Source organism: Achroia grisella, unplaced genomic scaffold, assembly GCF_030625045.1.
Source record: "Achroia grisella isolate CSIRO2021 unplaced genomic scaffold, CSIRO_AGI_Agris_v1 utg1179, whole genome shotgun sequence".
Lineage (NCBI taxonomy): Eukaryota > Metazoa > Arthropoda > Insecta > Lepidoptera > Pyralidae > Achroia > Achroia grisella.
Window position 1 is genome coordinate 1071623 of NW_026712591.1, and position 23573 is coordinate 1095195.

The 23573-nt window shown below is 30.1% G+C and overlaps 2 protein-coding genes across 2 annotated transcripts in view; one reads left to right on the top strand and one right to left on the bottom strand.

Moving 5' to 3' along the window:
* Nucleotides 1-23573, bottom strand: part of LOC131852693 (synapsin) — a 71318-nt gene that overhangs the window by 8407 nt on the left and 39338 nt on the right. The gene's annotated exons all lie outside the window — the stretch shown is intronic.
* Nucleotides 4933-23573, top strand: part of LOC131852372 (tissue inhibitor of metalloproteinase) — a 42744-nt gene continuing 24103 nt past the window's right edge. The window contains exon 1 of the mRNA XM_059203048.1: nt 4933-5143. The gene's annotated coding sequence lies outside the window, so the exon portion shown is untranslated. The remainder of the gene's footprint in view (nt 5144-23573) is intronic.

Here is a 23573-nt window from a genome sequence, read left to right on the forward strand (position 1 = left end):
ACTATTGTACCATTGTTCCTTATCATTGTATTATGTTTGGTAGGTACCTACAAAACGTAATGTTACGTAAACGTTATTATCGTCCTGACATATCCCATCGCCTCGTTCTTGGCTACGTATCTGCTTTAGGAACATGTTTCGGATAGTAATGTTATTTCAGGAATATGATACGTAATCTTTCATTTATCCTGATCCGTCCATGTAATAAGGATTCCGTACATATTTTTTAGAATACGATATAAGCAGACGAAATTGTATTTTATTTATAACGCTTTATTGTGCCTTTAATATTATATCATATATATACACATGATATAAACATATATACATAACATACATATAAAATAAATGTACTATAATATAATATAATATTAAAGAAATATCTAACTACGTAGTATACTACTATCTTAATATTTTGTAATGTAAAGGGTTTTAAACTTATACATGCATCATAGATATCGTTCAAGGTTAAAAAATGTAGACATGAACGAGATTTACATATTTATTTTGGAAATTAGCACTTAAATGCACTGATATTATTGTGTATTCATCTATCAAGTGATAATAACCTCGCTAATTAAGGCGGCGCCAGTATTTAATGAATGATATACGTATATACCGATTATTCAATGTATTAAAGACTACTTATTAATCCACCAGATTAGGAATAAAGTATGGAGCGTGTTATAGACGCGATACGCAGTTCTACTGAAAACAACTGAAGAGCAGATCCTGCACGCGCTGAAGAATGAACGTGGCCGCAGTATCTCAATTTCGATATAATAGTTTGACAGTTTTAATTGGAATATTGTTGTATGGACTACAGTACTTAATACTAACAGATAACTGATGTACATAAAGGCATTTCATATTTATTCTACTTACATTTTTGGAATATAGAGTCTAATCGTCTGTATTACATTGTATATGTTACATGTTTCTGTATATGGGAAATACATATAGTGTTTATTCTTGCAATGAAGAAGTTTTTTGTCTGATTTTTATGTCACATGACAGTATATAAAATAAGTCACAGTTTTCCACTAATCCTATTTTACTGTGCTCGGCCTATTGGAACTAAATAATAGTATTTATACATTATTTATTAAATAGCTTTTGTTTATAATATAATTGTTGCTTCATTTTAATTTGTATGGTTTGTCGATACCATTGTTAAATAGTTACAATTATGTATATAATATTTTATTTACTATTATATATATAATATTTTATTTACTTGTCAAATGATTCAGAATCAAATTGTTTTTTCCCTCTAGTGACTGTTACATTTTGCTTTACCGTCACGTAGAATATTGTAGTTCTTTATTTCTACATGTAAATACAAAATGGTCGAGTTATTTTATATCAGAACAAGTAAGTAGGGATATTAAGTATTCTTGACATTAACGATGTTAGACTTCATAGTGAAGAGTTTTTCTTAATCAATATTTGACGAGAGTCCCTAGGTTGGATTGCGGATTAAATTCAGAAGGTGTCAAGGTTTACCGTTGCATGTTACGCCTATTATAGCATTTTTTTAAATAGTTTATAGTAAAAATGTATAGCAATTTTTTTACATTTTTTTTATAGAAACTTGTGTATATATATTATTGTATATATTATGATACTCATATAATATAATATAATTGAACGAAATAATTACATAGCACGTTGCATAGCACGTATGATTTCATACCTAAATTAAAGAATTCTTAAAGACAAAAGAGGAAATATCGCAACAGCATGTTTTGACCTATATTGATTTATGGCCACGAGAAAATTAATTGAAAATCATGTATAGCAATTTAGATATATTAATTTTTTTTTTATAAAAATTGACATTATAATGTGCATATATATATTTTTGTATAATAATTTTTAAACATATATAATACATTCAAAACGAGATACTACTGGTATTATAAATGTTCTACAGAAAGATATACCTCAGTAATGGATGTAATATCTTTCTTACCTGTGGTAATGGTAATTGACGAAGAGTAATGTTAGAATGATATAGAGTGAAAAAAAACCAGCCAACATTTGCATACCCTTATATTTATTTATGTAGTTTTATGAAAGTAGAATTTATATAAGTCATCTGTATTTTTCACGGATATACACTATGTCTCACCTGTTTCGCTAGTGAGGCGTATTTAATATACATACTTCTCGTTTGTTTGAAGCTAACCCTTAAGGGTTAGCTTAAAAGAAACATAGCAAAGCATGCTAAAGCAAGCTGTCTAGTTACTGATAGGTAAGTTATAGGGTGCAAAGACATCTTGGTACTCTGAAATATTAACATGTCTTGCCTCGGGCATCACTATTATCACGTGATGGCCGTAGTATGGTTCTTATACTTCAGAAACTGATGCCGCGTGTCATCTGGTGGCAATCAGGTTGTATGCCATAGTCGGGCTCTAGAAGGATTATATATTATTTTCAAGCCATTATCTCATATACATTTCAGCAGTCTCGCTATCTAATACCCACATGGTAATAATTTAAGCCGGTTTTGTTATATTCTAGATTAATTTGAATGTTTCTCATACTTCTGGGATAAGTCATTATTATCAATTAATGTTGTAAGGTAGACTTCGTATCAAAGGTTTTCACTAAATTACTAAATAACTTTACGAATTAATGTCATGTGAGCACATTAATACAGATATAATACGAGTATAAATAAACAGGATTGGACGAGAATTTAGTAGTATCTAAGTACCCCTAATATTTGTTTAATTAAAATAATGAGCCCGTAAATATAATAAATAAAGTCTGTAATACATAAATTTGCGGTCAATGTTACATATTTAGCCTTGCCCTATTAAACTTATTATGATGTAATAAGACCTAAGCTCTGCATCATAATAATAAATTAAATAATTAAGTATCCTTATTGCAATTGAGCCGTGAAATGATACTCAGTATGAGTATTATATACTTACTGTGCAGAACCTGATCTCGATGATTAGCATAATTCTGTACAATTTTCATTTCAGGATGATTCACAGTGTTCAAGCATTGATAACGTAATATCTACGTTTGAACAATGTGTAATACTAAATATTACTGTAATATTAAATTTACAATATTTACAGTTGGGTAACGTCATTAATGTCGGGAAATACCGTTGCCTCAGAGAACAGTGTCTTGTGTCTACACTCTGCTCTCAGTGCCATAAATAAAGCGTTTCTGGAGAATCGAAAGGACCGAATATATACTCTACAGAACAGATCAAATTCAGAGCCTCACTGCAAATATTCCACCATTGCTCTGCACTAGTGCATTCATTGCTCAACTGTATTGAATAAATTGGTATATTACACCTGGCCAGTCTATTGTTCGATGTAATAAAAAGTGAACAGCCAGTTTATCTCTTTAAACAACTAAATTTCTCTTCACGTATGTATGAATACAGATTCATTTGTTCGAAATTATCATTTCAAGTACACAGAACTGTGGTATTTACTGGCAGCTTCCGCTACCAAGCAACAAAATGTTGGAACAACATCCCGCCACCATTTAGGTATCTGACTACCGTACACAGTTTTAAAAAACATCACAAAGAATACTTATTAGAAAAACAAATTTTAGGCATTCCACAGAAATTTCTTGGCTAGCGGTTGCAATCTCACGTAATGATTTTTAATAAAAAAAAATTCTATGTTACTCTTATTAATATTATCTTTTTTTCTTTTTGTTGATCCTTGGTAAGGATCAGTTAAAATTATATAAAATTATACTCTGAACTATTTACATTATTTTTATTATACACACACCGCACAGACAATCACCAATAATATTGCTCCTTTTTATTTTATATTTATTTTAATTATTATTTTCACGTACCCTCAAATGGGTTAATGCTGAAAATCAATGTTTTGTTCCCTGAACTATGTTCCACGCTGAGCTTTGACCTTTTTGTATTGCTACAGATCACACATAATAACACAATTTTATAAATCTTATGTTGTATTATGTATTTATATTCTTATGAACATGTTATGTGTGATTAGTAACAAACAAATAAACGATATATCTATCTATCTATCTATATTAGACTGTGGTCATACTATTTCATACCTACTCTTGCTCATGTTACTTGGCGGACACATACTCGTACCTACCTAGATAATATCAGTTGTGTGTGACTTTGGTAATTTTAAGAGGTTTACATACGCCACTAAAACAAGGACAATATAGGATTAATAGTAGTGGCGGTGACATCGATCCAGCGGGTACGCTATAAAAATCAACCCTGATTTCGCTGCTTTCGCTTGCTCAAGGGATTAATTTAGGAAAGTCCCTACCAATACTCTGATTTTAGGGTTGGGATATGCTATACGTAATAGGTAGTTAGTGAGTGAGAGGATTGTTAGTAATGGGAACTAGTGGCTCCATAGCTAGCTCTGTACTATGTCAAGTGGACTCTGCTGGAAATCATTGTTATTAATTCTTACTCTATTTACTGCTTTCTTTTCTTTACTTGTACACATTATATGAAAGATATTTACAGTACATTACCATCCTGATATTAATAAAAAACTACTTATTTTCTTGTTTCTAAGTGATGTAATAATGTCACCAATAGATAGGTTTTATTAATAAAAATAATCAATATACTGCATATTAGTTTGTAATTATAAAAATATTGATACACTACTACTTACTAACTTACTTGCAAAGTAATGCAACTTATTTAAAAATGCATTGCATCAGTGTTGAAAGAAATTATAGCAGGCAAGCCGAAATGCTTGGTGACATCAGTTGTCATTTCTAAATGTGATGAATCATGAGCTTTTACGGGCGATGCACCATAAGCGTGGTTCCTGTGAGCATCGTATTAGCACAGAAATCCGAAGCCACGTGTGGTTCATGGTGGAAAAATGGCACCAGTGGGCGCATAATAACTGGTTCGAACGCAAACACTCACTCAGTGAGCGATTGTCTGCATAAGAGTACGCTTGTCGTCTCTACATTAACCGAACATTGCGCGTAACCATACACGATAAATTAATTACGATCGATATTTTAAAAAGTTGTTATTGAAATCAGGCATGTACTGGTGTTAGTTGCAGTGTAAGTGCTACAATACTGAGAAGCGAACATAGAGAGAAAAGTTAAAAATCTTCGAGTACAGGTGCATTTGTTTAATAGTTGTTATTTTAGCTGCATTATGCATGTTGGTTAGTTCTTATTATATCACTATTATTTTTTTAAATATCGATAAAAATAATATCCTATTATTATTTCGTTTTCTAGTAAAAATAAAAAATAGTGAAAGTTCGTAAATATGTTGGGATGACTACATGTATGGATATTTGTTTTTCAATCCTATTTTAATGACTAAATATCTATAATATGTAGATAGAGTTCTTAGATAATACATAGGTTAGGTATAGTATAGTAGGCTATAAATATTAGACCACAAATCAATTAAATGCAACTGTAAATAATTATGGAATATATATTTAATTAATATTTATTATCAACATTAGTAACTCTGTCACAATAAATACATATTGTTTATGTATATATGTATTTATTGTGAAAGAGTTGTTACTTTCATAATCTGCGTATTGTATCTCTTTTTAAATCTTCATGGATTCTTTTCGTACCTATTTCAGATAAGTTAAGACATAACCTTTACAAAGTTGTTAAACATAGGTATTGGATCATTTGTTGACTGCATGTATGTATAGCTAACCAAGCAAACGTGACACATTTGGTAAACATTATTAGTGTTTATTTAGCATGGTCTTGATATACGATTATTTTATTAACTTCTGACATATCTATTTAGATATAGAAATATAGTTGGTATCTACATATTTTTGATCAATCCTTTTTAAGAATGATTATATAGATTACATATTATTTTTAGACAAACACAAAATAGATATGGGTGCAAAATAATTGCTAGTTACTGGTTCCTTTTAAATAAAACACATACCTATTTATCTATTATACAATATTACTATTAAAATTGCTTTCTGGGAATAGAATTTTGAAACTATCGTTTAGTTATTACCTAATATATTATCGGACTTAGCACGTGCCGGTGTCTAAATTTAGACAAATAATAATACATTTTCTACTATCTATATTAATGATTAGAATGAAGTGTTATATTTATAAACATGACTCCAATTGGACTAAAGTGATTGGGTGCGAAACCGAGGATGTGCTGGTGGCAGCGTGGAGGAAGTTTGCCATTACTTGCGTACCCACTCTATTGATTAATGAAATGACTTTATTGCATAATAGCAGCTCAGACTATTTGCTTTGATGTGAATAGAACATTGTACTCTTGTTGTAGTAACAACTTGAAAAAAGTTTTCAATTTGTTACTATTTATTGTAAATATTTATTCCTACTATATCCAAAAGATTTTCAATATTTTGTTCCGTATACTGACGATAAAAAAAATATGGGAAGAGAAATATTACATATACATTACATTTTATTAACTACGAAATAAAATGAAGTTTAATTGATCTCCTTAGTTGAGTCAACAAAAAAGATTTTTTTTAACCACGAGTTATCAAGGAACTACCTATAATATTTAGAATCTTAGTTGAGGTATTATAATTATAGAATATAATATTATAAAAGTAATTATTACTTCTATACTCCTCTTGTATAAACTCATCCAATGTTGAAGAGAACATCAAAATAAGTAAAATTTCTATTATATTTGATACTGTAATAAAACTAATTACTACCTACTAACTAATAAAAATGCAATTTACATGATGTTTTTATCTTTTGAAGTAAGAAATATAATCATAATAACTTAAAAAATGTCCAATATATAAAGTGACAAATGCGCATTTATATGGTAATATCAGATCTAATTTATAAGCGTACATCTTGTCTCTGTATAAAATATATTCCGCTCAGTCATTATTAATAAATATGAAATTCTATTAATATCATCATAACAATATTTACCTGGCTCTAAACTTAATGAATTTTTTAAATTTATTTTATTAGATATATTTATTAAACGAACCGGATGTGATTGAGTGAAGTCAAAATTATTTATATTTTGATTAAACATTTATATTTTAAAGAATTAATTATTTTCTACCTTTTGAAATGTTATCTACTATGTTAAAAACTATTACAACTAACGAAAATAATTGTAAGTAGTCTCTACAATGTGTTTTTTCACACTAACTATTATGATCTATAATTCGTAATCTGATAGATTACATTTTTCAAGATTTAAATGACATTATATTCTTGGAATAACATAGTACCGGAACATAGACTATATTTAATTCTCAAAACAAGTTTCGTTATCCCCAATTATGAATTCGTCATACATACGTTATAGATTAAATTATAAATCGGTGTAAATTGATTATGAGATTCAAAATCAGTAAAACACTTTACATTTTGTTATGAATTAGAACTACTTAGACTTCATTTCAAATTTCCAATATACTTTTGTTACTTTTTTATAATAATCTTTTATTATCAAAGAATATACATATGGAATAAAGATAAAGGGATTTATTGACAATATATTATAGATGAAAAGATCGATAATGGATAAAAAATATTAGAAGTAATATATTAGAAAGTTATGCCAAGAGGTAAGGGCTGTGGTGTTAAACAATGACCCCCTAGTTGACCCTGCTCGCGGAAGAAGTTAATCATGTACCCGGCCCGAGGTACTCACACCGGCTTTGTAACTATGAGTTATGTTGATAACTACGCCTCTCGATACTTTAACTCTCCAAATATCAAGTGATAATAAATACATATTTTTTGAACGCTATTTACACGTGACTCATAAATACATACATATTTTATTAATTAAACAAACGTGTGTTTTTTTATAAAAACAATAATGATCATTATTGACAAATGTAAATACTAACGGAATTATTATTATATTCGAATGTTTTGATATAAAAATATCTATTTTTAGAATTTCAAAAAAGCAACTTTTAATTTTTATATTATTAAAATTCTATTATATCTATAATAAATATTTTATATTATTAAGTTTCTTGAAAATATAATCTTATCTGTGATCATAATAAAAGAATTTATAAATGGGCGTCGAGCGCAGAACGACCAAGAAATAGCTATGTGCTCATTGCACTTTACCATTAATTGACTCAGTGAGTAGATATAGGAATTCTGCGGCGTAATATCCAGCCTCCACTCCATCTCGTTGACCCAATGTCGTGGGCTCATGGGCCAAGTTCACGTTGGTCTCGGGACTGAGAATCAGACGGAGATTCTTGTCTGTGCAATGTTGCAACGTGAAAGCGGCATTAACATCGGAAATGGTTTATGATTAAGATAACAGAGAGATTTTGGAAATTCAATAAAAAGTCAATAAAAATATTATCTCAATTATTCTTAATACTGCGCTGGCCAAAGCCGGTATTTTATCTGTTGATTTCCCGATTTTTAGTATGCAGCCAAACAGGTTAAGGCAAATTTTTGATACACTGAATTTCATAGCTATAGTAATGTTGATTTAGTAAAGAAAAATTCACTGTGGTAGGAGTGTTATCGCGCGCGTAGGTCGTTCAAACCGCAAGTGCAAGCATAGCTCAAGTTACATCCTCACATTGCAACGCTGGAATGAAAACAATGTGACCATGTATAGAATGCAGGTGACAAAAGCCGCTGCTCTTTGCATTTCACTGACATCAATTTAAACATCCACAAAGGCGCGTTATGCAACCTTATATTTACCTATCAAAAGAATATAATTTTCTTCTCGTATTCCTACGCTATGAGAAAATATTACAATTTATGTTCGATGGCGTTTAATCAAGTCAGTAACAATTTTGTAATTACGTCGCTGAAACACTTACCAGTGATGAAAATTAATTGATCGCAAGATCAGAAGGATAGGTTTAATATAATTGTATATAATATATACAAAAGAAAGGTTATTATAGAAGAATTTATACGTGCAACCTATATATTCGCCTATCTCTAAAATATTTCTCAATTTTTTTCTCATATACGACAGAACTACTCTTAATACTACAAAGTAATTATAAGAAACCACAATACTGTCAATGATATACCAAATAATTGACAGAGATCCCGATTGTATGTAGTTCGCACGCTAGTAATAATCCTGCGGCGCCAGGTCATCTCTACCGTTTATCAGAGAAAGCCGACGATTGTGTTCGCCCACATAATCTGACAATTTATATGTAGGTAGGTCGGGACGTGGGGCGCCAACTAATCTACTGTATAAAAATCTCTGAAATAACTTTTTGGCTACCATATTTTAATTTTATATTCTTATATAAAAAAATGTTCTTTCGTATTTCATTTCCATAAACAATATACCTATATAATATTTATTTCGAAATTTAATATTAAAGAAAACTAAAAAAATACGTATATTTTATATACATTGTTATATTCATATTAAAATATATATATAAAAAAAAATATGCGGCAACATAAAAAAATATTCAAAAGATTGAATGCTGCAAAAAAATTTTGGAACATATGCTTTTGATGTAAGTATGTACTTTATGCATTTTAAAACCTATGTATCTGTCCAGTTCAAGGCTATTTTCACGCGACACCTGCTTGTAAGATAGCGTATTTATATTTACCACCTCTATACCGATCTATTGTTACGGTGCTGTTTCCTAATAATAATGGATTTAATGTCCATTACTAAAAAGTAAGCTGTGAATCTGATTATTGAGAATCTGGTTATCGTTTCATAAAAGGAAACCAGCTGCCCTTCAAAGGATATTATTTATGGCATCATGAAACTTTGTGCGTACGTAACTTAGTTTCGTGATGTCCAATGTCAAAGAGTGATCTATGGTGCTATTAAATATGTTTATCATAATACGCACAAACATTAAAGCGATTATAATGATTGCCTTTGAGATGAAGTTTTCTTTCAATTTGATTCAATGAAATACAAGTACTAATATACTGACATCGCAAAAACTAATAGAAGACTAAAATCTATTATTTTGTCATTTAAATTTTTATCTACATAATAATGTTTTGATAAAATAAGTAAATAACTTATAACTTATTCAAAGTAATTATTTATTAATATTTCAAAATAATATAGAATTATATCTACTCGTATTTTTAAAGGAGTGCAATATTCTTAGCATAAGTATGTAGATACATTTCATTTATGCATATTTGATCAATATGAAAGTTTACAAATCTATGTTGCTTAATTAGCACCGGCTTACTAATAAAATTAGCAAGAGATCGTGCCTATTTAACAGTTCAACGTGACAATCATAACATGTTTGTTGTTAATAATCAGTCTATTCATTACTGATGTAGATAGATAGAGCTATGTAATTAAGATTTATTTTACCGTATACATTTTCAAATTAATTTATTTCTCACGGTGAATATGATCTCAGTTAATAAGTACATGGCACGTCCTGGTAGGTAGATAGGCGACGGCGCCAAGGAGTACTAACGGTAATACAAGATGCCAGGCTTACGCTTATTTTAGTCTAGACCATCAATGCCAGATCTGAAAATCAATACGCGAACGAAATATCGTAGCCTTCCTCCGAAAATTATACCTACATAATATGTAGGTAATTTGGCAACCTGAATACATTTAAAGTAGTATCAATTATTCCTGTTTCCAAGTGATTGTTTGAGGTGACTGCTACCTCAACGGTTTTCCGATATCTTCGTAATTTTTTTTTATTCCTAGTTTATTGATTGATGGTTTCATTTGTGGAATAGAATACAGGAACCAGGTTGACTGGTAAAAAGAAATGAAACGAACAAAACTGATAATTGCAAAACAGTCACGTATTCATTTATTAACCCAGATAAGCCTGAAACTAAAATTTTCTGAAAATTTTGAAAAAAGTTACATTATTTAGTTTATTAGATCTTATGCAACATAAAAAAATTATGAAAAAAAAAATTAAGTGTAAGGCTTTCAGGGAAACAGCCGTCCTATATGTAGGACAGTAGGATAATAAGAGGAAATATAAGACCATTTATGACAAAACAGAATGTAATCAAAAAGTGTAGTTTATTAGATAACTATTGATTATATTACCCATTGTTATATGTAATTTACTAGATTAACACTATTTATGAATGATATGTTTCAAAACACTTGACACACACTCCAACATCACATTTCTTGCAACGTGTCAAACATTTTTTGTGACATTGACGACAGCGTGTTTGCTTCGATTGAGGAATAACCATATGATTCATTTGGTCTTTACGACTATCAGCATGTTCATGATGGGAGGGTCGGCTAGGCCCTCTTTTGGCATTTTTTCTGTTTGATTCAATCAAAGCAATTGCTATGCGAAAGCCAAGATGATCCAGTTTTCCATGATTTATTTTATATAACTGCCATGCATTATGTTCGGCAAGATCAATCATGTGTGTGAGCAACGGCATGTACCATTTCTTACCTCGTATACCAATTCGGTAATGTGAAATATTTTCATCAGACCGATCCACTCCTCCCATATATTTGTTATAGATGGACACCATATGTGGTTCTTCTATGACAATGTTTCTCTTTTCACTTTGTGAGAAGCGTTTGGCAGATTGTTTAGGATTTATTCCTACAGCATTTGAAGCAATACTGAATATATTATTGTCATGCCATTTAGCAATAATGAACGTGTTGTCATGTGTCGTTCTGTAATCGACAACATCGCGTTCCTTTTTTTTCAGTAACTTCGATGTAATCAGAGGACAACTAGATGTCCTGTTTTATGTCCTGTTTTATGTCCTGTTTTATGTCATCTACACTGTAATGCTTTTCAAGAGGAGAAAACTCTAAGAACTTTTTATTTAGAAATGTAACTAGGGGGCGTACTTTTGTGTATTTGTCTTGCAAATCCAGATTATCATTGACATGAAGGTGTCGAAAAATAAAGTCAAATCTATCCCTAGTCATAGCCGAGCTGATCAATTCATTCTTTGTATCAGGGGAGTTTTCCCAATACATTCTTCTACGGGGGAGCCATGAATAACCACTAACCAACAATATGCTGATGAAACATTTCATATCTTCAGTGGTTATGTCTCCATTCAAATTCTTTTTGACAGCATATTTATTGCTCTCTGACACCAACAACGAAATAACATCTTCATCTAAGAAGTTTTCAAACCACTCAATTGGGCGCTTATCTTGGCAAGCGCCTTGAACATCTGGCCAATTCACGGGATTTTTTGCCAAGTCCCGTTTTCTCCATGCGTAGGTACGCCTACGTTTAGCTCGACCTGTAGAATCAGAAGGTTCTTCTTCTGTATCACTCACCATAATGGCGAGTGATACAGAAGAATACAGAATACCTCGGTGGTCCAGCGGTCTAGTACACCGCTTTACGACCGATGGTCGCGGGTTCGATTCTTCGCACGGCACAAACATTTGTATTCATGAGTATGATTGTTTGTATCGGTCTGGGTGTTTTCTATATATAATATGTATGTATTTAAAAAAAAAAAAAAAAACTATGTATTTGTATCAGTTATCTAGTACCCATAACACAAGCTTTAGCTAGCTTAACTTGGGTCTAGATGACGCTGTGTGAATTGTCCTGAGATTATTATTATTATTATTATTATAATCTGCCCTTGAATCATTACTTCAGCCGGTTGAAGCAGAATGTTTCGTGGCAAATTATTCAAAGTTACATTATCTTCTGCACCCGAATCTTCGTCAGTGAGACATTCAGGATCAACAGGAGGAGGTAGAATACATATCAGTCGTTCTCTATAATCTTCTTCATTATCAGAAACATTTTCTAAAGCATCTAAAATTTCATGCGCAGCTAACGGTCTGTAAAGAAAAAGTTGTATTATTGTACTAAAATCATGTATATTATCCTACTGTCCTATATATTGTACGCTAGTATTTGTAACAAGTTATACGTAATTTATTTATATTATTTTGCTAGAATATTTATTTAGTACAAAAGTTAAGGTTATCAACTAGATATTAACACAGAAAAAAACAACTCACGAATAAAATATAACTTTTTATACATACCTGTCATTTGCCATGTCTGCAACGCACTTTTATTACACACTTATAAGGTAAAATATAAGGTAAAAACTGTTAAAATAACTGTCTTTTTATTTTTTCTAATAAAGCTGACACGTTTCTTACTGCAAATCATAAGACTAAATAATCTTAGATAAAGAGGGTATTCTGATATTTTTTTTTATTTCTACTGTCCTAAATATAGGACAGTAGGCTTATCTGGGTTAATAAGGCGTCAGACGGCTCAGTATGTCGTAATCACAATAAATTCAGGGCAATGAAACGCCCGACTCCAAAACAACACTCGTTATACCAACAAACGTAAGCTTTTATACCTTAGTCTTAATTTAAAATCTCATAAAATTTGTACGTGGCTTTTGTTTGCGGTATTTTCAAACGTCTCATCTCATTTCATGTGAATTCAACTCGCTCCGGCTGTTACATCTTCAAACTGATAAGCAAATTCAATGATAATAAATGACTTCAAAGCATTTCTAAGCAACACCGACTAGTGATATTTTAAGTGCAATTTTAATACTTACAATTGCATCCTGATTAATAATAGCCTAATGATATATTTAATACTATATATATATATCCGTTGTTTGAAGATTATTAATGAACCTTAAAAATTTTCTTTTAATTCTACATAAAATTTAAATCGTATACATAAGTTTTAATTTAAATTTTTGTATTAAATTGATAAAATAAAAATATTATCCTAGACCTAAATGTTATTCTATTTTTTGATATTAATATATTTGTAACCAAAGCCTTAAACGAATAGATTGATTTCAAAAGTCAAAAATAGGTTTAAGAACATAAAATTGATAAAAAAGATGTAGTTCTTTAAATTTTAACAATATGTATGTATATTTGTATATATATAATGACGAGTAAACGAATAGGTAACAGGTAATAAACTAAAAATAATACTTAAATATAACTATATGTATAATTTAGGTACAACTACATGTTAGATAATATACAATAAACCTTCAATAGTGATAAATTTAGGAGAATACTTATTAATAGAAGAAATCATAAATTTGATTAAAAATTTAATCAAAATAAGTTATGACACACAGATATAATAAAACTCGAATTGAGATTCTCCCTTAGTTAAATACTAAAGGCGGTCTGTGATAAAAATACTAGTACTAAGTATCCAATGCTGTAAATATTGGTATACTTGGAAATACCAGTAAAAATATTGACATTTAAAACAAGAAATAAAAATAATGAATGATTATAATCATTAAATTTGAATGAAGTCACATTTTGTCAAGATTCGACTTGGTCGACCCTTATCACAAAACGTACATATATAAATGACCCCTAAAGGATTACGAATGGGCAATTTACTGTCCTTAGAATGAATTATTAATGCATAATAAAAAGCCGAAACAATTAGATGCCCGGCAAATGATACTGCTTTTATGCTACTTTGTTTATTTATCGGTTTTGATGCGTACGGTCATGGTATGTAGGTACTGGTAGTTAATGTTTGTAACTCCCGAAATAAACGTGACCGATGAAGATTTCGAGAAAGGCGTCACACCAGCCGATATTGTGGTCGCAGCCACGTTTTTATATGACTGCAACGTGAACATTAATTCAGCAGTTGGATTAAATGATCAGCACTTTTCACACTTAAGCTCGGTATATATAACTCATTCATACAGAAATTCATTCAATATGTATATTCCATGTTGTTTGTGATTATTGTATCAAGTGACACGGTCGTAAAAATCTTTTCCAATGGAATCATGTCTGTGAATCTAGACTCAATTACGGTCAAGTTGCAGTGTCGAATTGGTGCTCGCTGTAGTTATACTTTATTGATACGGTGATATGGCAAAGTTGTACCATGACGTAATCATTATAAAGAGAAGTTACGTTCAAATATGTCTATTACAATAACAATAACTTTAGTGATCTTTTAGTGCTATCTTGACATCTCAGTCCTATTGCAAGACCTTCATATAAGGTCAACAGAAACATAATTATGATTATTATAAATTATATCACATACACACTTCGTGATTAACTATATATAAGTACATACTTACTATTTTATATACTACATGTATATAAAATAGTAAGTATGTATGTATGCAATATTGTTCCATATATTACGATGTAAAAGTAAACTTTATTATTCTAGATTATGGAAATTATATCAACCCATTAACAAAAATAGGATGACATTTACATCCCGTAAATTAATAGATATCTACATACTGTTGAAATAGAGCTAAATATGCCTACGAGATCGTAAAACATCGATATTAGCCAGTTTGCACACTCCTCAATGAAATGATCATAAATGTAAACATTGGATGTTAGAGCGTTGAAAAACAAGTTCCAGGTTGTCTAGTCGGCCAAGGTCATGAATTCTTGTTCTTTTTCAAACTTTTTATTCGTTCATTACACACAGGACGACATAGGTATACATTAAAGTTTATTATCAGATAAGTAAAGTTAATATTACACTGCGTTCGAATATAGAATGGTAGGTAGGTTTAAAAATATTTACATTGCAATATTGTTTACAAGAACTTAAGTATATGTACCAAATTTTAAACAGATGCGTCATTCTTGAACAATTTCTGGGTTTCATCATTGCATAGCACAATGCACATTGCCTCTGGTTATCTTATATTTATTACGAGCCATCGTTAGCTACATAAGTTCACTATGAGGTAATCCTAAATTCATTAGAGTACGGAATTTATTTATAATATTATTAATCAATGGTAAGAAAATAACAGTGATCATTTTCAATAAAAGACTAGATGAGAGAGCGAAAGAGACGTTGCCCTGTCTTAAATAATGCGGTTTACATAATTGTTACGTTTTCTAAAATATTCCAACTTTCTTAATTTTTGTCCGTAATTATAATTCTATAAAGTATTATAAAATAATGAAAAAATAAATGAAAACAGACAAGTTTTTAAGTTATGGCCTAAAAGTAAAGGTAAATAAGAATATTTTTTTATAAATTAGTTTAAACAAGCAGATTTTAATCTAAAGTCTGTAGATAATACAGCACGTAGTACCTATCCACCATTAGAAAATGCAGGTTGGGAAGTTTTCAATCCTATTCGGAGAGTTTATGACAGCATTAACCAAAGTAATGAAGCATTTTATTGCTACTACATGACTTGGATGTAGGCACCAAGTTAATATATTTTAAGTTTATATGTGACACGTTCGTATTATCTTAATGCATTAGATAAAATCTAAAAGGTTAATTCGCACGTACATCCGTCAATATCAGACACGATATTAAAAAAAAATAGTTTCCTTTTCCATATATTAGTATTTAATCCATGAGCACATTTACTTGTGTACCCATCTGTTCAAATGTATTAAAATAGTATTACTATATTTTAGTGTAGGTTACTTGTATGTTTTAATATTTATGACATGTCTTATAAAACATAACATAAAACATTAAATTGACATTTAAGATACATGTACAAGTACAAGTCTTTTATAGAGATATATCTATAGACAGGTATTTTCACGTAAATGAACTAGCAAGTTAATTAAATTAAAAAGATTTCCGTTCGGGTTCTAATTGAAGCTTTCATTTTGAAGAATTAGGATGTTATAATATTTATTTGTTATCTTCTTAACATAACTCTTATATTTTTATAACTTGGAAATTAAATAAAGTAGTCATATCTGTTTATTTCTTTTATATCGTATGCACCATCAATAATTATAATTGATAGTTAATAAATAAATAACGGCCCACAGCCGACCTTGACAGTGCACACAGTGCGAAAATACCAATATGCTGAAGAATACATTTGATGCAGAGCAGTCATTGGCGTCCGTCCAAAACTTTCTAAAATGTTAGCTGCAACGTTTCAATTAAGACCAACTGTCGGATGACGATCATGAGTTGCAAGAAACCTTTTTAAAAGGCTTAAAAACAAAGGTCAATAACTTTTGGGCGCTATAATTGCTCAAAGGATATGAGGACCTATGCAAGTAGACAATATTACTAACTATGAATAATTGTGCATAACCCAGTCATGTCTGTAGATACCTACCAATATATATATTTCGTAGAAGTATTTGTTTCAATTTAATATTAAATAATTGTATCTGCCCAAAACAATTCCCATTGTTGTTTTGCAGTTCTATACATTTGGACATCCATTCATATATGTCACAACTTCCTCGTAAAAACAAATACACGTTCGGAAAATCCTTCTTTTCAACAATATGTATATTGTACATGCAGTATATTTTGTCATGGAATTATTAATGTCGTGGCAACTTTTTAAAATATTTTTTTATGTATTTGGAAAGGTAAACAATCTGAGTAACAAACTGATAGAGATATTTTGAGTGGATTACATATCATCATCATCATTGCCTTGCCTTTATCCCATTATTTGGGATTACATATATAGCAGTAAATATAATTTACTTCGTTCCGATTGCAGTTGCACGTTACATACAAACTGTTATTTAGCAACAATACTTATTTTAAATGTGATGGATTATACTTTTTCTACTTCAATCAATGTGCCTAATACAAACATCCATCCATACTCAAAAACCTTCGCTTTTATAATAATAATAATATATAGGTAGTATACGTACAGTGACAATGATTATAATTTAGTAATATGAACAATTATTTAATTTTCATACACTTTTTTGTACTGTATATCGACATTGCATTCTCGTAAATATTTTCTCTTGAATGACATATTAAAATAGTACTATAAATAATAACTTAATCCCATATATGTGGAAAATAGAATTTTTAAATATTCCTTTGCCACTAACAATTATTGTAGTCATATACTACTAATATGAGTAATATTAGTTTATTGCGATTATTGCGGTTTTGATTTTTACAGAATTCAATGAAACAATTTTATTCATGAGTGTTATGTTAGTCTGGGTGTTCTCTTGTATAATTATGTACCTATACCCTACAAGACAGTATGTCTATAACTTGTTTAACATACCAAACTCATGGTGTAGTATGGGTTTAGGTTAGTGAGTTTAGGACTAGATGGATGTGTCTGAATTGTCCAGGTTATAATTATGTAACCAGGAAACTCTAGAGCGCCGTCTACGTACATAAGATTTACGATTGATTTTTGGCACAATGCTTACAGCATTGTGCCGAAAATCGAGCATTCGACGAATGGTTTTGACCGGACTCTTTTAAAATCTTGCATGCATATCTCACATGCTCTTGGTCAGTTTTTATTATTTAGGTAGATTGTTATATTGCAATAAAAGACTATACATATAAGGCTTTATATTCCTTTTCATTCTTAAAACGTATGTCGTTGTAAATACGAGTAATAACAAACAATTGTAATAAAAATAAACGTATAATCAGATGTCATCATTACTGTAAGCTTACATGTCACATTACAATTGTGCTGTAGAATTGTCGTCTACAGACGCGACATATCCGTAATACATTTATGTGGGGCAAAAAGCAATACGATACGACACGTTGGTGTCATTATATTCATAAGAATTCATTCGCTTACGTTGCTTTCAAATATTTATTGCTCTAGATGGCATTCTAACCCTTTATGTGAATTCGATGTTTGTTAACATTGTGAAGACTTTAATATATATTAGATACTTATGTCAAAAATATTTTAATAATGCCTGTAGGCCGTGACTTCATTTCATTTTTTAATTTAAAAGATAATCTTTGACCTCGTAATCTATCCTTACGTCAAATTTAACTAAGTTCCGTTCTACTAGTCATAAAACACAGCAAATAAACCCACATACACTTTCGTATTTATAATATCAGTTTGGCTAAAGTATTAGTCATATAGTCAAATAAATTAAATCAAGTATCTACTTGTACCTAACTTACTTTGGTTAAGAACGGGATAAATAATTCTTAATTAATAATAGACATTACAGCGCAGAATATTTAAAAAATTATGTTCTTTCTCTGTTAAGTAATTGAGATGGATAAATATAACTTTCCATATTATTTACTAAAGTAGCTTCTGGTTTCAAAATGAGAACACTCCCGGGATAGGCAGTTGGTTAGGTGAAATTAATCACAGTGATTATATAAGTGGGCCACCGGCGTCGTGGTCGCACACATACATACACTCCTCACCAACAAATAACTGGGTTCATATAGGACCTTGCGTTTAGAAAGCTATGATAGTCATTTAGGAAAATTACATGTTTCGATTTACAATTACGATAAATCACTTGGAATGATTTACATTTAAACCTACATGTACCATTCATACCTGCTATACGATGCGAGTCTGACTTATAATATACAATAATCCATCTTAAAGTCAAATTTTATAGAAATCCGTTTTCCCGTTTAGTCGTGAACAAACAGACGGCTATATAAAAATAAAAAAATAATGTTTGCGTATAAAAAAGAATTAGCAAAATAGGTGCTGGAGCAGCAGAGTTCAGGAGTAATGAGTTTATCTATGTGTTTTTTTGTGAATTTTACGATCATGTAATGTTGTAATCCTTTCACACTTAAAGATTAGTATATTCAGTATATTCTAGGTCCTCTTGCGTCCTGTAACCTTGCTTGCATTATTTCAGTTTTTCTCTTATCGCTAGAACATTATGATAAGAGAAATAATACCTTTTCAATGAATAAATGTCATACCGTTTCTTGTTTTATAAAGGACCTAGTCATATCATCAATTTAGATGCAAAATTATTTATTTACTAAATTATGAATGATTTGTATTTAAACTGATATAATATTAGTGTACTCCTAAAAATTATAGCACTGGCCAGTCTAAATTATAATTGATAAATATTGCGCAATTTACAGTCACTTCAAATAAATTTGACTATTTCCTTTGTGATGATGAAGTACGAATATCTCACCATTACATGGATTTTTGGATGTTGGAAAAGGCGACTATGGAAACAAAAACAAATACTTGTTTTTTACACAAAAAGTAATATTAACACAATGAGTGTATCTACGTCACATGAAAAACAAAAATGTAAAGGCGCAAGTGAGAGATAGTTATTAATTTAATATGATAAGAGCATAGCACTTTAATAATATAATATAGTCAACAAGAGACTCTATTGTCAGAATATTCCTGGCTATAGGTATGCAATGACGTCTTGTATTATAGTGTCTTTGGTTTACGAAAAAAAAAAAAATTTAGTTTATACTTACGCTTTAAACCATTTTGATTAAAATTATCGCCGAGCTGGTTTGTTTTTTTTGCCAGAATATATATACATATGATATTCACTGACCAAATTGCGAGTTTTAGTAAATATATTTTGATGTGTTTATAATGTTTACATTACTATGCAGCAATTTGAACTACTTAGAAATTTCTAGAGATAATTTATATTCGAATTTTGTTTACTATATTTTTTTATATATACGAGCATAAAATACACGGATGTTACTGATTTTTTAAATATATACTGATTATATAAATTCTTAATAACTACCACGACTGGCATTATATGACATCAATCTTCTTCTAATCTTTTAATAGGTGCTAAGGATGATTAATTTTATCACTTTGGGGTCAAATATTCAAAGTGTGAACCCTGGTAACCAAGTGTTAGCTAATATTGCTACATTGCTGCATTTTAACATTATCATTTCTTGTTTTAAATTTTTTAGCAAAAAAGACCTGTTCAAATTGGTATTAAATAAGCCGTAAACTCTACATACAAGACAATATCGATGCATAATAGACTGGCTAACTTCTAAATAAGCATATATAAATAAGTATGTCTTGCAAAGTAATAAACAAGTATATTCCGTTAAAAATAATAATTTAATGGCTAGTACTACAGCAAACTAGGCTAATGTATATTGCAATCGCAGGACTCAATGAAGCCGTAAATTACTGAACATCATCGAATCATTAATCGAGATAATATAACGAATGGTTTCACCATATCTAGCATTGAGTAGTTCGACATTACAGGATGTCAATCTGCGATCGCTGTGTTAATGTTATGTATCATTGGGCTGGAATAATTTATAGCTCCTCACTGCAACTATAAATTATAACCAATAGCTAAGTGTTATGTAAAAACTTTAGCAGTTTTATATTTAGACAGTTGGCACAAATTCCTCAAGATACACTACCAGTCAAAACACCTTCGGAATAATTTAATTTCGTTCTAAATTATCTCTAAAATTTTGGACAAATACGTAAACAGATGTAAGCAATACTTATTATTAGTTACGGTGTATTGTGATTAAACCGATTTTCGCCTCTTAATTATTTTTTTATTCTAAACTCTACTATGTATTACCTACCCATACATATAATAATCATAGACAAAACTTGATGAGGTGTAAATTTCCTATGAATCTAGTAGATAATGCTCCTTTATAAATTTACAATAGACATAGACAGTTTCTGTTCTTATCGACACTTGTGAGAGCAAGTCCGAATTTTGCAAGACATGAGAATGTCTTACAAAACATCATCAGCATTCACATTGTACTAACCTCTCTTTCTCCATCTATTTTAATTGCTAAAGAGGCTGAATATGTGTGCCATACCACAGATAAGCCATACGTAATATAATTGAAAAATTAATGCAGTTTATTACTAATAAATCCCGGGACGCGTTGTAATCAAAGTAAAAGTAATAAATATTGTGTGCGGTAAATTGTGACACGAATATGAGTAAGGAATAGTTGTAACTGAAATTGATTAATCTGTTGGTAAGTCTAACCTTTGAAGGGTCGAATATTGAAAATGAGAATAATATAAGAGATATAGTATTATAAGTATGGATTCATTTATCGATAGTATTGATCTATAACTACTACATAATTGGATGGGATATTGTTTACATCGTCATATTTCTGTTAATAAACTTTAAACAGGAAAATGTATTATTAGACTTTCACTAACACCTGTATATAAAAAGTAATGGTGTTGTTGACGAATTCCACGTAATAAGCGTTCTGTTCAGTTCTATGAATAATAAGTGCCTACCACTAAAGACGGTTGTTTGATTACTTTGTAAAACGCAGTAGGTATTACAAAGTTTTGTTACATGAATCACTATAATAGCAGATGAACTAGCTCTATAGTTGTCTGGTTTTGCATTTGTAGATTCAATGGCTATTGGATGCTTAATGTATTGAACAAAACTTTCTAGATTTTTAAATATGCTTCTTGTTTGATCGTTTTGATCCAAGGAAAAATCTTGTCATTAAATCCTTAAATCTACGAATACAAGAAATATCTATATACGTGAGCTTATAATACCTTATGACCAATATAAAAAAATGAATTTTATAAGACTGATGATGATGATGAAGTATAATTTTCATTTTAGCTAATATAATTACCATAAATTGGAGAGGAATGAATGGGTTTTCTATTAATTTATTGTTCAATCAATTGATAAAAAAATCAATTCCAACACGTTTTTATTGGCCAATAATATTTTTGTAGGAATTGAAAATGATTGTTCCCAATAGCTAAATTAGACGTCATGCTCTCAAAAATAGGTCGAGGCCGAGTTCATTATTTGACCTAGACAAACAAACGGTTGCGGCGATGCAATGCATATACTAAAATTAGGATCAAATGTACAAATATACGTATACCCGATACTTGTATAATGAGCAAAACAGCAGTGAGTTTATTTAGATCATGCTTTCTGAACCTAGATATCGCGACTCCTGGGCGGGATGAAGGGGAAGGGAGGTCGTATTATATTAAGAAATCCGAATACGAATGATTGTGATAATTTAGACGCATTATTTTATATATACATGTAAGGTCACGTACGGTATTTTCATAGACATTGAAGATTAAGAAGATCGATCTGAAAACATTTTTATTTTATGTGAAATTGATTAATGATTTGTTACAGAATAATATTAATGAGCTGAATAATCATCTAATTAATTTAATTAGTAGTTCACATCGATATTATTATCAGATATATACAGAATAAAAGGACCATTAGAGATAGAATTACATAATTTTATAATATTGGTAATTATTTGAAAATAGATAGATAGAATATACTTTATTTGCAATATACAGTACAGAAAAGGTATAAACAATATATTAATGGACACATGTATTGTTATAATAGTTGATATAATGGAAAACCGCGTCTATACTTCGTATGCATTAGGTACCATAAATTTTATTTTATGAAACGATTAGAATGAAACAGACACTGAATGTTACGGGAAATATCCTACAATATATCAGTACTTACCTCATTCAAATCGGTTAAGCTGTTTTTTAAATCAGCGTACACTAGAGCACATGCAAAGTAAAAAACTATTATTAAACCTCGAATACATAATACCTACAAAATGTACAAAGTGTTGTTATGAAAAGTATTTAACGTATAGACATAGCTCATTTACGATTTTATTATACAAGTATGTACTCGTATGATATGCTAACCTAACCTGTCTCAAGATAGGTACGTATATATTATATCAACGTGCACACTGGCTGTTGCTTTACCCACGTAGCTTGTTATAAAGTTTAACAACACAACTTAGCGCCAACAAAGTGATGTTATT